This window comes from Rhipicephalus sanguineus, unplaced genomic scaffold (genome assembly GCF_013339695.2).
Source record: "Rhipicephalus sanguineus isolate Rsan-2018 unplaced genomic scaffold, BIME_Rsan_1.4 Seq113, whole genome shotgun sequence".
Lineage (NCBI taxonomy): Eukaryota > Metazoa > Arthropoda > Arachnida > Ixodida > Ixodidae > Rhipicephalus > Rhipicephalus sanguineus.
In genome coordinates this window covers 35,469-50,000 of record NW_023614378.1, presented here as the reverse complement: position 1 = coordinate 50,000, position 14,532 = coordinate 35,469, and the positions used below count along the sequence as shown (strand labels likewise).

The window sequence follows — 14,532 nt, the reverse complement described above, 5'->3', positions numbered from 1 at the left end:
TCGTCATCTACGTATCGCGGGGACAACTAACGGCAAGCAAAATATAAAAAATAAAATATGACGTCACTGCCGGAAGCGGTAGCGACGTCGCGCATTTGCACTACATGACGCGAAATTGAAAATTTTCTTAATAGCTGACCTTTACATGCTTTTGATAACTACGCGATTTTATTGCGCCTTTATCTAGGGTTGCCACCTGCCCGGTTTTGGACCGGCCGGGCCGGTTTTTGAGACAAGGGGCCGGTCGCCGGTCCGCACCTAAGACCGGCCATCATTGGCCGGTTTTTTGCTCATCGTATCCCGAGTATTTTTTTTTTTACTCTTCTCCGTGTTGACCGCACGTGTTGACTGAGGAATTCCACCTGCGCGGTCGGGGGCTGACCGGCGGTCAGTCCCCGACCGCGTAGTTCAACAACTACGACGGCAAATATTTATCGTCAATCACCAAAACTCTTACGCTATTAGTCAACCACTTTCTCGGATCCCTTCAAGTCCAGCGATCATTGAAATAGAGCATATTATTGCGCGTGTATGGTACATGAATATCCGACATTTTTGTGGCGTAGGCACATTTTAACGTTCCTTTGTGCCTACAATGCCACTGGCCTGTTGGATTCAGAGGCAAAGAAGAGCTTTTTATGGACGAAGCATTGTGGTTCTTTTTCAGTGCAGCACATTCAGACTAATAAGCGAAGCGTCATTCCAATCACGGGTACTTTTATGTCAGCAATTAGGCTATAGTTGGTTAGCTGAGTGTGCTGCTTTTGTTTGTGCATTGGGTTTATTTGGCTCAATGAAAGCAACGTTACATTAAATGGCACTGCATGCCGAAGAATTGAAATAGCGTCTATTGTTCAACATTATTTTAGTCTCCTATTAACTCCCCCCCCCCCCCGCCCCCAAGGGCCGGTTTTTTTTTTCGGTAAAAGGTGGCAACCCTATTTATGGCTCGCCACTTGCGTCTGCGAAAGAAAAAGAAGATCGACAAAAAAGATTGGGGGAGCGAGCTTGGTTTTATTAGCCAAATAGTGCACTTGCAAATATACTCCAAAATACTTTGCCGATGAAAAAATTATGATACAATGGCCCACAAGCACAATAGCACAATACTTCGAACGCTCCAGTGGTTTTCCCATCGAGGAAACCCACTGGAGCGAAACAGCAGCCTTGAGAGTATCACTTCGGCAACCTTATAGAGTACAGCGTTTCATCACGAAAGGCGAGGGCATGCCGGCCGTGTGCCAGCGAAAGCAACCTGCAGTCACAGGAGCGTTATATACACATTCCGTGAACTAGTTCAGCTTTCTGAAATGACACGCCAGTAAACAACACACAAGCAAATAAATAACCTACGGAAGATACGCACGAAACCACCGCGCAAAAGTGGACGATGCCTCGTTGACCCGACAATGCGCCGAACCAGGCCCAAGAAAGTCTCAAGTTACAGCCATCACCGATGGGGGCAAAAAAGTCGACAATGCCCCTACTAAAAAAAAAACATATGGTTTCCCCTCAAAAGCCTGCCCTCGTGAACGCACTGTATCCCGCAAAGAGAACTATCATTTTCGCAAAAAGTCTGTCCTTTCTTAAACAATTGAAAGATAATATTTGAATTCCCGTCTTGTGCGTAATACTTATGAGCACTAAGTTTGTGGTTTAGCGATTGCGATACAATAGTATTCAACAGACGTTCACGCGTTCGACGTCATCGACCTTCCATGTGGCTTCTACCCTGGGTTCTCTGACCAGTGACGAAGCAGAAAAGCTGCGCCGCTGCTCTTCGGCGGCCGCAGCTAACGCGCAGATGCGCAGTTAGTTTTCACCCGATGGTCGGCCTAGTCCGCTGCTTTCCGTTTTCTTGCAAACATTTTTTTGGTAATTCGCTTATGCAGCCACATTGTAGTTAAGGTAGGTATTCGCTGTACTGCTGTATCGTGCCGCAGGAGCTCTGATACCCACGAAGTCATGGATTTCTTGCAGGTTCCCCGGCAATGACAGGTAGATTCGTTTTGCTGATGCGTGCATATTTGTTATTCTTGTTGGGTGATTGCAATCTGATACTTTGTTGCCAATGTCAGTGTTGTGTATTTATGTACGTACATAGATTTGGAACAATTCCTACACGTGTTTGAATGCTTGGGCTTCTCTCAACTTCCGCTGCGATGTGATTTCTTTGCGCGAACCCCCACCTGCTTGCTGTCCTCAGCTTGACCGCAGTGTGTTGCAATGCGTAAAAACCTGGGGGTGTTAAGCCGTGCTCGTTGAAAGCAAGTGCTGAAATTCGAAGCTGTCGATATCACTCGCAGAAAAGGATGATGTTTTACGACTGTTTTGTAATGCAAGTTAGTTATTGTGAATGCTAACTGACGGGGCAAATAGGCGAGACACGCTTTCCTGTCCGTTTTGTCTCTGAAGACGAAGGCGAGCCGTTTACGAGCTCCCGATAATGGTTCGAACACGATAGTTTTATTTCTTGCATTGAAAGAGCATTGCCGGTGTGCTGTCAATAAAAAATATTGTTCTCTGTACTTAAATATGTTCTCTGTTCTCTGTACTGGTGCCAGTAGGTGTCCTTCAGTTTCCTGTAAACTTATTACACGCCGTACAGTGTTAAGGCGGGGCGCTGAGGCATGCTTCGGGCGTGTAAATGCACTTAAAATAAGCGGGCTAAAGAGTACGAGGCACATTCTGCCCTACGCATGTCCCGTCCTCTTTCGCAACGTCGGCGCATGTGCACAGACTACGTAGAAAAGAAAAAAAAAAGAAACTCGCGAAAGCGGTCACTTTTTTAAAGCAGTTTTCGCTTCCGCTTTATGTTTGCCCAGCCACCATTTCTTGGATGCCATGGGTATAGTTCCATGCGCTACCGCAGCTTATTTTTCGTACCGTTATCAAAGTTACAGTTTTTTTTTCCATTTAGTAAAGTAAAGTAAACTTTATTTGGGCATAACACATACAGGGTTTGCCCGCGAGGCAAGGCAAAAGGAGGACTTAAACCCCCTGACTAAACTGGTTCTTCTTCTATGGCCGAACTAAACACAAGCCCACATCCCCATAGCAGACTGCCTGCATACGCCCCCTCATTTTATGGCGCTCGATCCAAAAGAATGAGGCAATCAACTGTTTAGCCAAGTGTCAGTAAGCCGTAAAGTAAATTTCTAGTTTACTTTGGCATATGTAAAATTAGGAGTATCGTAAAAAATTCCCTTGAGTTTTTGGTTTTCTTTCTTCATTTGACCCTCCTCACCTAGTCGCGCTTCAATCGTACGGCGGGGCGTTGATGTCTGTGGCAATAGGTTTTCGACCACTTTACGTTCCAAGTTTCGCGACCGAAATAATATGACCTTGTCGTCGGGGGCAACAGCTGTTTTTCCTTGAACGCTGTTTACTATCTGAGCCGCTCTGTAACGTATATCTTGTAAAAATATTTATACTTGACTTTTAACTAATCCCATTTATTTCATAGGTCCCCTTGGCGAAATGCGATTCAACATTGCAACGGCTTAGTTAATCACAGGCGCCATGTTGCTTCTATGCTTGGATAAACGTACAATGGCCGATGTTGCTGTGGTCTGTTGGAACGTTCGAAAAGACAGCAACAAACTGAAGCTGATGGCACCGCGGTGTGCTTATATTTTCTATATTTCATCAGCCCTGAACGCAAGCTATAGACTTCTAAGACAAGCGTGTTTATTTCTTTTATTGTTACTTCAAAGTTCTTATATGGTGGCTAGTTTCTTACTTCATAAGTCAATGTTATCGACATCACCAGGACAAAAGCCCTGAAGATTAACGTATGCCAGCTTCGCTGAAAAAAAAAGCCATTCAGGAACGTAGGCCTTAACGAGTGAATATCATTTCTTTCGCGCTTGTGACGCGGATATAAGGCTTGTATACCTAGCGGTAAGAACTACTTACATGCGCTAGCGTAGCTGTGCTTGGATCATTCGGTACTCGATGAGCACTTACATGCGAACTTGGGGGAATGCACATATACATAACTGCAGTTATGCTATTGGGTATATTGGTAGGCGAGGTACAATGATAACACTTTGTGTTACTGTTGTCCCTAGACAAAGTGAGAAAAAGTTGCTCGGAAGCATTCAATCAAACATTTATAGGACGGAGTTCATCCTCCGGTGAAGTTCCCCAGGTGCTTCAGTATTCGAGGTATTTCAGGGAGCCTTTATTACACATTCATACGCCCCTCTACCTCAGCTTATCACTGCTCAGAGGCTGCACAAATCCGTTAGAGTGGCACGACCAGTGTGAACGCGTGTGTCTATTCGAGAACCGGCCTTCGAACCCACTCAACAATGCGGAGATACCTAGCTCCCTTATGAGCCCCAAATTCTTCACCGCAGCCCTTAATAGCTCAAGTAAATCGAATAAGTTGAGTTATATCTGTCTGAAGATGAAAGTTCTGCATTTACAAGTACGAAATGAGATTACGAGTACTATGAGCGCTACCATAGGAGAGCGAAGGACTTTACCCTAACATGGCAAAGCAACGCGTTTAATTCATTATGGGAGAGCTTCGCAACATTTACAACGGCACAACGTTGACGGAACAGTGGTTGTTGTGAATTGTACGGGTCTAACATACGCAGATGTTCCCGCGCATCTTCTCAGTGTTTGTTACTGTGATGGCCTACGTAATAGCACTGGAACTAGCGCACACCACACACGTCCACTAGCAGTGGCGTTCTATAAACAGAAATTGACAATAAACGGCATGTTAAAAAATGCAAACTTGAGTTCGGGTGCCCTTTAACTTCGAAGCCACACCGCTGTTGCGTGTGACTGCGAATGTCATTTTCCGTAGTTTGGGGTCCGTACCTTTTGCCTCTCGCTATTAATGTATATTAACGCGAATGTTCATTGCGAATAGCCTTCTTTTGACGAAAATCGATTTTTTGTCGCCGGTCGAGTATATCCTTCGCCATTTGTCATTGGACGCGATTCTCTGATTTCGTCTTGCTTATTAGACGCCGTCAACACATCGACTCCACACGTCATCACATCAGCCGAATGTCATCCGCATGGTATCACATCAACCGCTACGTTTCTTTCAACACCACCAGATGACGCTGTCCTCCGACCGCCCGGCTGCAATCGGCTTGCAACGCTCTAACCACGCTCTAACCACGCTTTCACCGAGTCTGATCCACGTACGCCCGCGGTGGATATCGTAACGGAGCCTCGACACACAGCAAAAGCACGCTAAACCCCTTAGCCTGGCGGCCATATCACCTTTAGCCTCGCCGTTTCGCTCTCTTCTTCTTCCTCATATCTCTCCTAAGCCCGTGTCCCACGCATTTCTTCCCGTAACAATATTCTAATCAACACAAACTTTAGCCGCAAATTAGCATGAAAAATATTTGATGATGCGCATGTCAACAAATTTGAATGACGTAACTGTTAAATCATCACACGTATGAGCTGTAGTTGCACGTGATCCGAAACAAAGATTGTATGAAAGTTTCGCTATGTTTGTAAGTAAATACTTCATTGAGCGATTCGGAAATCATGATGGCTAGGCTTTTTCTGGCGTGAGCGTCCCGTTTCAGTTCCGAGGTTAGAACCGGAACGTACGCATGTACAGAGTAAACATTCTTGCACCTTTGAGGGATTGGGTTTATTCCAAGGCCAACATCATTTTACCGTTAAGAGATGATACAGAATCATCGGTGGGTACAAAACGAGTTCCATACAGTTAGTACAGATTCCAAAGCTCTCCATAGGGTCCATGCATAAGGATCTCCGACCACAAGGGCGCTGCCTTTGCCGCCATTACACCATCGTGCGAGCGTTACCAGCCCCTGAGACGCGTGCTAGATTTGACGGTGGTATTCAGTTTTCATCGTAATAATAAAAGTGAGCTCACGTGGAGTAGAGTTGTAAGCACGTGTCAATAGAAAGCGCAGGCGACGACGCACTACAAGACACGCAATCGGCCGCGGTCTCGAACTCGGGTGGACATGGTGGCGCCATCTAGCAAAAGTGCCTGCAAACGCTTCTTCCTGCGTCACGAGTCCTACGCACAGTACATTGCCTAAATAGCCTTGAATGTTGCCTAAAATATTTTGAAAAAGCGTTAAACACTGTCCGCATGTTTATAATTTGTCAAAATTCCCGTGTTCCATTTATAGTACCAGTGTTACTAACACTGAATAGCGCTAATTTTAGCCGATCTGTCAATGATTCGAAAGACAACGATCACAACGGTAGTGTAATGGTCATTCTACATGGTAATGGTATTAATGAGAACTAACAGACAATAATGCCAAGGAAAGTATAGGGGATGTTTTTAGTAATAAATGTAAGGTAATTGTCAAGAAAGAAAAGTGGACGAAAAGATAGGTTGCCGCGGGCAGGGACCGAACCTGCGACCTTCGAATAACGCGTCCGATGCTCTACCAACTGAGCTACCGCGGCGGCCATCCCCCCGTCCACTTTATAGGGTATATATGTACATTTAAACGTGGAAACGTGTATAACAAAGAAAACGAGCCCTTGAAATTAACACTTCTTTCCTTCATTCATAGCGAGGGTCTCGTTCTGGCAGACTTGATGCTTTCAGGTAGTATGCGAGGGATTATTGGTCAGCTGCCAGCTCGTAATAAGTTCACGTGCTACGTAGTGTTCCACACTCGCCGTCATGGCTACTGGCGGCGCTGACTGACGCTCCCACGTTTAAATGTACATATATAATAAAGTGGACGGGGGATGGCCGCCGCGGTAGCTCAGTTGGTAGAGCATGCGAAACGTGACGCCAACAAGGCAGAAAAACGAGTGTTCATTCATAGCGAGGGTCTCGTTCTGGCAGACTTGATGCTTTCAGGTAGTATGCGAGGGATTATCGGTCAGCTGCCAGCTCGTAATAAGTTCACGTGCTACGTGACGCCAACAAGGCAGAAAAAGAGTGTTCCACACTCGCAGTCATGGCTACTGGCGGCGCTGACTGACGCTCCCACGTTTAAATGTACATATATACCCTATAAAGTGGACGGGGGATGGCCGCCGTGGTAGCTCAGTTGGTAGAGCATCGGACGCGTTATTCGAAGGTCGCAGGTTCGGTCCCTGCCCGCGGCAAGCTATCTTTTCGTCCACTTTTCTTTCTTCACAATTACCTTACATTTATTACTAAAAACATCCCCTATACTTTCCTTGGCATTATTGTCTGTTAGTTGTCATTAATATTGTGTATAACGAAGAAAACGAGCCCTTGAAATTAACACTTCTTTCCTTCATTCATAGCGAGGGTCTCGTTCTGGCAGACTTGATGCTTTCAGGTAGTATGCGAGGGATTATCGGTCAGCTGCCAGCTCGTAATAAGTTCACGTGCTACGTGACGCCAACAAGGCAGAAAAAGAGTGTTCCACACTCGCAGTCATGGCTACTGGCGGCGCTGACTGACGCTCCCACGTTTAAATGTACATATATACCCTATAAAGTGGACGGGGGGATGGCCGCCGCGGTAGCTCAGTTGGTAGAGCATCGGACGCGTTATTCGAAGGTCGCAGGTTCGGTCCCTGCCCGCGGCAAGCTATCTTTTCGTCCACTTTTCTTTCTTCACAATTACCTTACATTTATTACTAAAAACATCCCCTATACTTTCCTTGGCATTATTGTCTGTTAGTTCTCATTAATATTGTGTATAACAAAGAAAACGAGCCCTTGAAATTAACACTTCTTTCCTTCATTCATAGCGAGGGTCTCGTTCTGGCAGACTTGATGTTTTCAGGTAGTATGCGAGGGATTATTGGTCAGCTGCCAGCTCGTAATAAGTTCACGTGCTACGTGACGCCAACAAGGCAGAAAAAGAGTGTTCCACACTCGCAGTCATGGCTACTGGCGGCGCTGACTGACGCTCCCACGTTTAAATGTACATATATACCCTATAAAGTGGACGGGGGGATGGCCGCCGCGGTAGCTCAGTTGGTAGAGCATCGGACGCGTTATTCGAAGGTCGCAGGTTCGGTCCCTGCCCGCGGCAAGCTATCTTTTCGTCCACTTTTCTTTCTTCACAATTACCTTACATTTATTACTAAAAACATCCCCTATACTTTCCTTGGCATTATTGTCTGTTAGTTCTCATTAATATTGTGTATAACAAAGAAAACGAGCCCTTGAAATTAACACTTCTTTCCTTCATACATGGTAATGGTGGTGTTCTTGTGGTCGGCGCTCTTTCGGCCCAGCTTTTCCACTAGAGTCCGTACTAATTCTTTAACGAGTTCACCTTCGGGCGGCATTTATAACAAGTTTAACACAGTGACGCATTGCTAAAGACGACACAGAAACAGTGAAAAAATATTATTGTGAAGCTGCTGTAGGACGAACAGCACTTTTCACAGCAACGACATTGTGCTGAAACACGGACAGATTACAAATTTATGAGCCGAGCACTTGCTCAGAATGCTTGCAATTTTCTAGCTTAATGCAGACACATGCAATGGTCCTTTAGTAAATTTTATGAACGTGTTGCTGAGCTTTTCAGCTTTCAAAGCTGACACTACCGTTCAAATTCGATTGTGTACGACATGTGCATGTAATTGCAGGAACGTTTTTTTTTTTACTTACACGTAGCCGTGTCAATCTTTTTTTGTTCGCGCAAAATGTTGCTAATAAGAGATAGCCGAGCTCGGTCGCATAAGCATAGGGTGTCAGAGAATAAAACGCAGTAATATTTTCAAACTGCCATTATCCCTGCATTATATATTGTTCAAGTACACGAGCTCGAGGAACAAGGTTGCTCCTGCATAAAAAATAAAAATCAAGTAAAAACATAAGAAGAAAGTGCCGTGACCAGGATTCGAACCTGGTTATAGCGGCAACAACGCAAGGTACTAACCACTATACGATCACGGCTGCCCGGCTGGACGGATGCCACAGAGAAAACAATGTGGGGTGGATCTCGAAACAACGCCACCGAAGTCGGGGAGGGGGGGAACTGGATTACCCGAGAGTAAAATATATTGTCGCGAGAGGAAACGACACACAGGGAACTCGAAGCGACCAGCTGTTTACTTTCGGCCACAACAGCCCCCAACTTCGTCGCCCTCTTCTTCTGCCACCACTAGCGCGTGGCATTACCCTATCCCCGAAAAAACAAAGACGTGAAAACAGACAAAAAGAGACAATAACAGTGAAAGCGTTGCCAAAGAAAAAGAAAGAACGTGTCTGTTTGCCAGCACAAGGGCGAGATAAAGAAAAGGGAAATAACTCCACAATGGCCCTGAAGGCAGGCTCCGCACCACAAAGTGCGTGACTTGCAGTCAACGGGAATGGTACGGCTTCATCCTGGAGACATGAACAACATCCGAGGAGCGTAGTCTACGGGAATGGTGCGATGTGTCTGCTGGGACAACTTCGTAGTTGACTTCACCGAGGCGATGAAGAACTCGGTAGGGTCCAAGTATCGGCATAACAATTTCTCGGAGCGCCCTCGTTGACGTATGGGGATCCAAACCCAGACTAGGTCGCCAGGCTCGTACGTTACAGTTCTATGATGGGTGTTGTACCGGTGAGCGTCTTGATTTTGCCGCGACAAAATGCGTAAGCGTGCTAGCTTCCGGGCTTCTTCGGCGCGCTGAACAAATACGTCTGTATCCGGGGTAATCGCGTCCGGCGGAGTTGGTTGTAGCATGATGTCAAGCATCGTAGTGACGTCGCGGCCGTAAACCAGACTAAAAGGAGCAAAGCCGGTGGTTTCCTGAAGCGCAGTGTTTTAGGCAAATGTGACATATGGAGGATTTCGTCCCAGTTCTTGTGATCTTTGGCGACATACATCGAAAGCATATCTGTAATTGTTTTGTTAAGGCGTTCGGTTAACCCGTTGGTCTGCGGGTGGTACGCGGTTGCTGTTCGGTGTGTCGTACCACGCAGCCGCAGGATATGGCCGTACCACGATCTGTGATAACAGCGGGGGCACCGTTGGCGGAGAACGATGTTTTTGACAAACAAATTAGCCACATCGGAAGCAGTTGCTCGCTAACGGCTTGGGTTTCGCAGTATCTAGTCAAGTAGTCGGTGGCGACGACAATCCAGCGGTTATCAGCTGAAGATTTCGGAAACGGGCCGAGTAGATCCATCCCGACCTGTGCAAAAGGTGCGTGAGGGGGTCGTACACGTTGAAGCAGACCAGCTGGTTTCATCGGTGGATTTTTGCGGCGTTGGCAAGCTGTGCAAGTCTTGACGTACTGCCTGACGGTTTTTGTAAGTTCCGCCAGTAGTATTTCTGCTTGACTTCGTCGCTCTCTTCTTCTGCCACCACTAGCGCGTGGCAATATTGAATGTGACGATTCGAACGAAGATTTCACCCACCTGTGTGAGAAGTGCAGCCGAGAATGAACCGGTTATTTGTCAGTGCTGCTTCGCGTGGTTCAAGGTGTTATTTCGGGGAAGTATATAAGTAAGCGGGGAAAAAAAAAATGTGCCGTGACCAGGATTCGAACCTGGGTTATTGCGGCCACAACGCAAGGTACTAACCACTATACGATCACGGCTGTCCCGAAGGACGAAGCGTGTGATCACCTTTATGAAAGCTATCGATGGGAGCTGAAATCAGGCCCAGCTGTGCAAGAGACGCATGGTGCTGGCTACAGTAAGTAGGTGAGGGCAAAATTAAGGAATTATTGTGGTTGGAATCAGCTGCAGATTCTTACGTGCATATGTGAGAACTGCAACCGAGAGCCGGTTACCGGTCCGTCGTGCACTTCGTAATGCAGAGGGCTTTTTTCCTTGAAAAAATAAAATAAAATCGAAAGTAAAAAAAATCTGCCGTGACCAGGATTCGAACCTGGGTTATTGCGGCCACAACGCAAGGTACTAACCACTATACGATCACGGCTGCCCGGCTGGACGGATGCCAGGGCGAGAAAAGTTGGGGTGGTTGCAAAAACAACGTCAGGGGCGGGCGAGAAACAGGATCACCGTGAACGGCGCGCAAGAGGGAGGAGAGAAAGAAAGAGACACTAAACAAAATAAACTCCGTCAAGTGAAGGAGCAGCACTGCCGGAATCACGTGCTCGTTATGAAGTGTCACTTTTTTTTACATGTTTAGAATTTTCTCAAGAAGTTAATAAAGAAAGTACTGATTTAGAACGAACGAGTATACATACACGGGAGCTACAGATAAAGGGGGGGGGGGAGGTTCATTTAGAATTTGAATAATGAATGAAAGAATATTGAAAGGATGGTTTAGTTTGTGTGAACTGCACTCTGTTTACTAGCACAGTAGTACCATTGCCCAATGATGGCTGAATACTCGCTATGCGCTCCTATAACAATGAAAGAAAATGATAAATATTGTACTATACTCTGTTTTATACAAAAAAGCGTGCATACATGCATTCAACACCAGTTCCCATGGGAGAAATTCACCTCAAATGTCCAAATAATAATGATTAATTATTTAACTAGATAAATAATTAGTTACTTGAATAATTGCTTTACTTATTTGTTTTTTACTTATTTATTTACTTATTCCGCTCTTAAACGATGAAAGCGCTATCCCTCTGGAACCAAGAAGGGGTCCTATAAGAGCGCACTTGTTTTACGTAGAGCCAAGTTGGCATCGTGTTCGATTCTCAGGTGAATAGAAGCAGGGTATATTATACATACGCAGGACCTTCCTAAAAAAAAAGGGGGTTAGCTAATCAATCTCGCTACAGCAAAGATTTTAAAAAATTAAAGCTATTTCTACGCCTGTAAAATCCCAGTAAACAGCGGAGATGGCAAGCAAGCACCACCACTTGGCGAACGCAGATTCTCTTTCTTCATCATCATCTTTCTTTATCTCTTTCTACATCTTCTCCTTCGTTCTTCTTTTCTTTATAGAACACCAGGTGATCAAAATTTCCGGAGCCCTCCACTACGGCGTCTCATAATCATAACGTGGTTTTGGGACGTTAAACACCAGTAATTAATATCATTATATGTTTTAAAGTGTCCTCTCTCCTCCTTTCCCACACCTTACTATACTATACTGTACACGGCTATGCTATGATTTGCCCTCTCACATCCTCCATTCCTTCCTCCTCACCTTACAACAGTCATCCTTAATTACCCTCACTTCCCTTTCCCAACCGCTTGCAATACTATGCATGGTTATGATATATGCTAGGAGCTGCGTGGCACATGCCCACTGTCTGTGGCGCATAAACTATACTATAGAAGGCTGTGCCATATTTTACCCTATCCAATCCTCCTTTCCTTCCTCCTCACGACGCTCACGTCCATCTGTTTAAGGACAGGAAGTTAACAGTTAGGCAAAAATTGCGTGGCAGCGGTGGGATTCAAACCCACGCCGCCTCCGAAGAGACTGGTGCCTGAAACCAGCGCCTTAGACCGCTCGGCCACGCCATCTTTTTTCTTTATTACCGGCTTGGCAAAACTTACAAACACAAGGAATATATATTAGTAGGGCATATAAATGGCGATAAAAATGCCTGCCTCATGCTGGCTGACACAGAGTTAAAAGCGCTTCAAGTTTACAAGTTCATTCAACACATTCATCCAGGGTGGTTCATCTTGTTGCAAGCTATCCAATTCTTTCATATAACACATGCTTTCAATGAAGTGCTCCCTTACTGGCCTGGGATTCAGTTCCATGTGCCTCACATCCATTCTGCCTTTCCACAAGCAGTGCAAGGAAATCAACATAAACATGTCATACGGAACAGTGTCCTCACTTAATGTTGGCAGAAAACGAATACCGAGCGGTGTGATCGGCAGGTCCTTCTTTAGAGTCCTTTGTAAAATATCCCAATGAAAAACTGCGTCCCAGCATTCTATGAATGCATGTTCGACTGTCTCAGGCTTATTGCATAATGAACAGTTCACAGACCATGGTATGGAAATACCTCTTTCCTCAAGCCAAGTCTCTACAGGTAATGTGTTCGTGTGCAGCTCGAAAAAGAAGGACTTAACCGATGCACGCACAGGCGTTCGCTTCACTCTTTAGGCACATTCCTCTCTGGTCCTATGGAATACATGGATCGATACAACGGCATGGGTAGCATAACGTCTCGTAAATCCTTGTACAGACGCTTCCGCGGAATATTACTCAGGTATTCCATAGAAAACCGCACCATCAAGAATTGAACAGCCCCGACAATTTCTTTTAGGAACCCTCGCACTCTGCCATCAACACACCGTCGCGACGACACAATGAATTCTGGTAGTTCATCGCAGAGCCTTACTTGAAGCACTGTCAACAGAAATGGGTCCTTTTGGTCCCGTAAGTAAACAAATCTTGACACAATCTGCCGTATAAACAAATGTGCTAAACCTAGCCCACCATTTTTGACAGACCGAAACAAGATAGTGCGGCTTGTTTGCTCCCAACTCGATGCCCACACAAAAACAGCGAGCACTCTGTGTAATTTCTGTATGTTAGCTCTTGACATACACAAAGCATGAAGCACGTAAAATATTTTTGCAACGACAAACAAATTGCAGACCATCGCGCGGCCAAACATGGAAAGATTACGACCTCCCCAATTCAGTGTGTTCTCGCGGACCCTTCCAGTTTCTGCATTCCAGTAATCCGCGGCATTTCGATAGTGTTCAAGTGGAACTTCTAGGTATTTTGCTGGCGTGACGGTCCACTGTACATTTACAAACCTACTGGGGGGTCTTTCCATCTTCCGATCCAGAAACCCGAAGATTTATCAAAGTTGACAGCACTTCCTGTCCTCTTACGATATAAAAGCGCCTCGTCGACCGCGGTTTTCACACTTTATCGCGACAAAACAGCGCGATGTCGTCGGCGTATATGCAAGTATTTTCACTTCTGCGGACTGAAGTGTAAAACCAGTTACCCTGCTATTGCTGTTTATCTTTCTACAAAGTGGTTCCAAGTATATGGCGAATAAAAGGGGGAGGGGGTATAAACAACATCCCTGTCTCACAGATGACCGCACGTTAAAGGCTCTCGTGACCTCCTTGTTTATTATGAGGTGAGCAGTGCATTCCTCATAACACATCTTTACAGCATCTGTGATTAGGTGCCCTACATTTACGTGTTCTAGTATGCAAAAAAAGAATCTCGTGAGCAACCCGGTCGAAAGCCTTTTGCAAGTCCAGCTGCAACATGGCTCCACATTCGCCCAGTTCTTCAAAGCATTCTAATATGCTTCAGGCAGTATGGATGTTGGTGTATATTGACCTCCCTTTGATGCCGCATGTTTGATGCGGTCCTACAATACTTGTTACCATCCCCTGCAGTCTCCTTCCAAGCACCCTGGTGAATATATTGTAATCGACGTTCATCAGTGATATCGGACGGTAAGCGTCGACATTTAACAATTTGTCTGGATCCTCTGTTTTCGGTACAAAAACCACGTGGGATGTCCGAAAAGACGGAGGAACCTGCTTCTGCGTGTAGGCCTCACTTTCAACAGCGCCTGGCTGATGTCGCTTTTGAAGACTTTACAAAACTTGCCCCGAGTCCGTCAGGGCCCGGTGACTTGCCTCGAGCTAAACATTCAATTGCTGCTTCTACTTCACCAATGGTTAAAGGCC

At 45.7% G+C, this 14,532-nt stretch overlaps 2 non-coding genes across 2 annotated transcripts; both read right to left on the bottom strand.

Annotated features, from left to right (window-relative positions):
- Positions 1-10,439: 10,439 nt before the first annotated feature.
- Positions 10,440-10,511, bottom strand: Trnah-gug (transfer RNA histidin (anticodon GUG)). Its single transcript has one exon. It is a non-coding gene; the product is annotated as a tRNA-His (tRNA).
- A 272-nt stretch (positions 10,512-10,783) lies between these two features.
- On the bottom strand, positions 10,784-10,855 carry Trnah-gug (transfer RNA histidin (anticodon GUG)). Its single transcript has one exon. It is a non-coding gene; the product is annotated as a tRNA-His (tRNA).
- Positions 10,856-14,532: the final 3,677 nt, after the last annotated feature.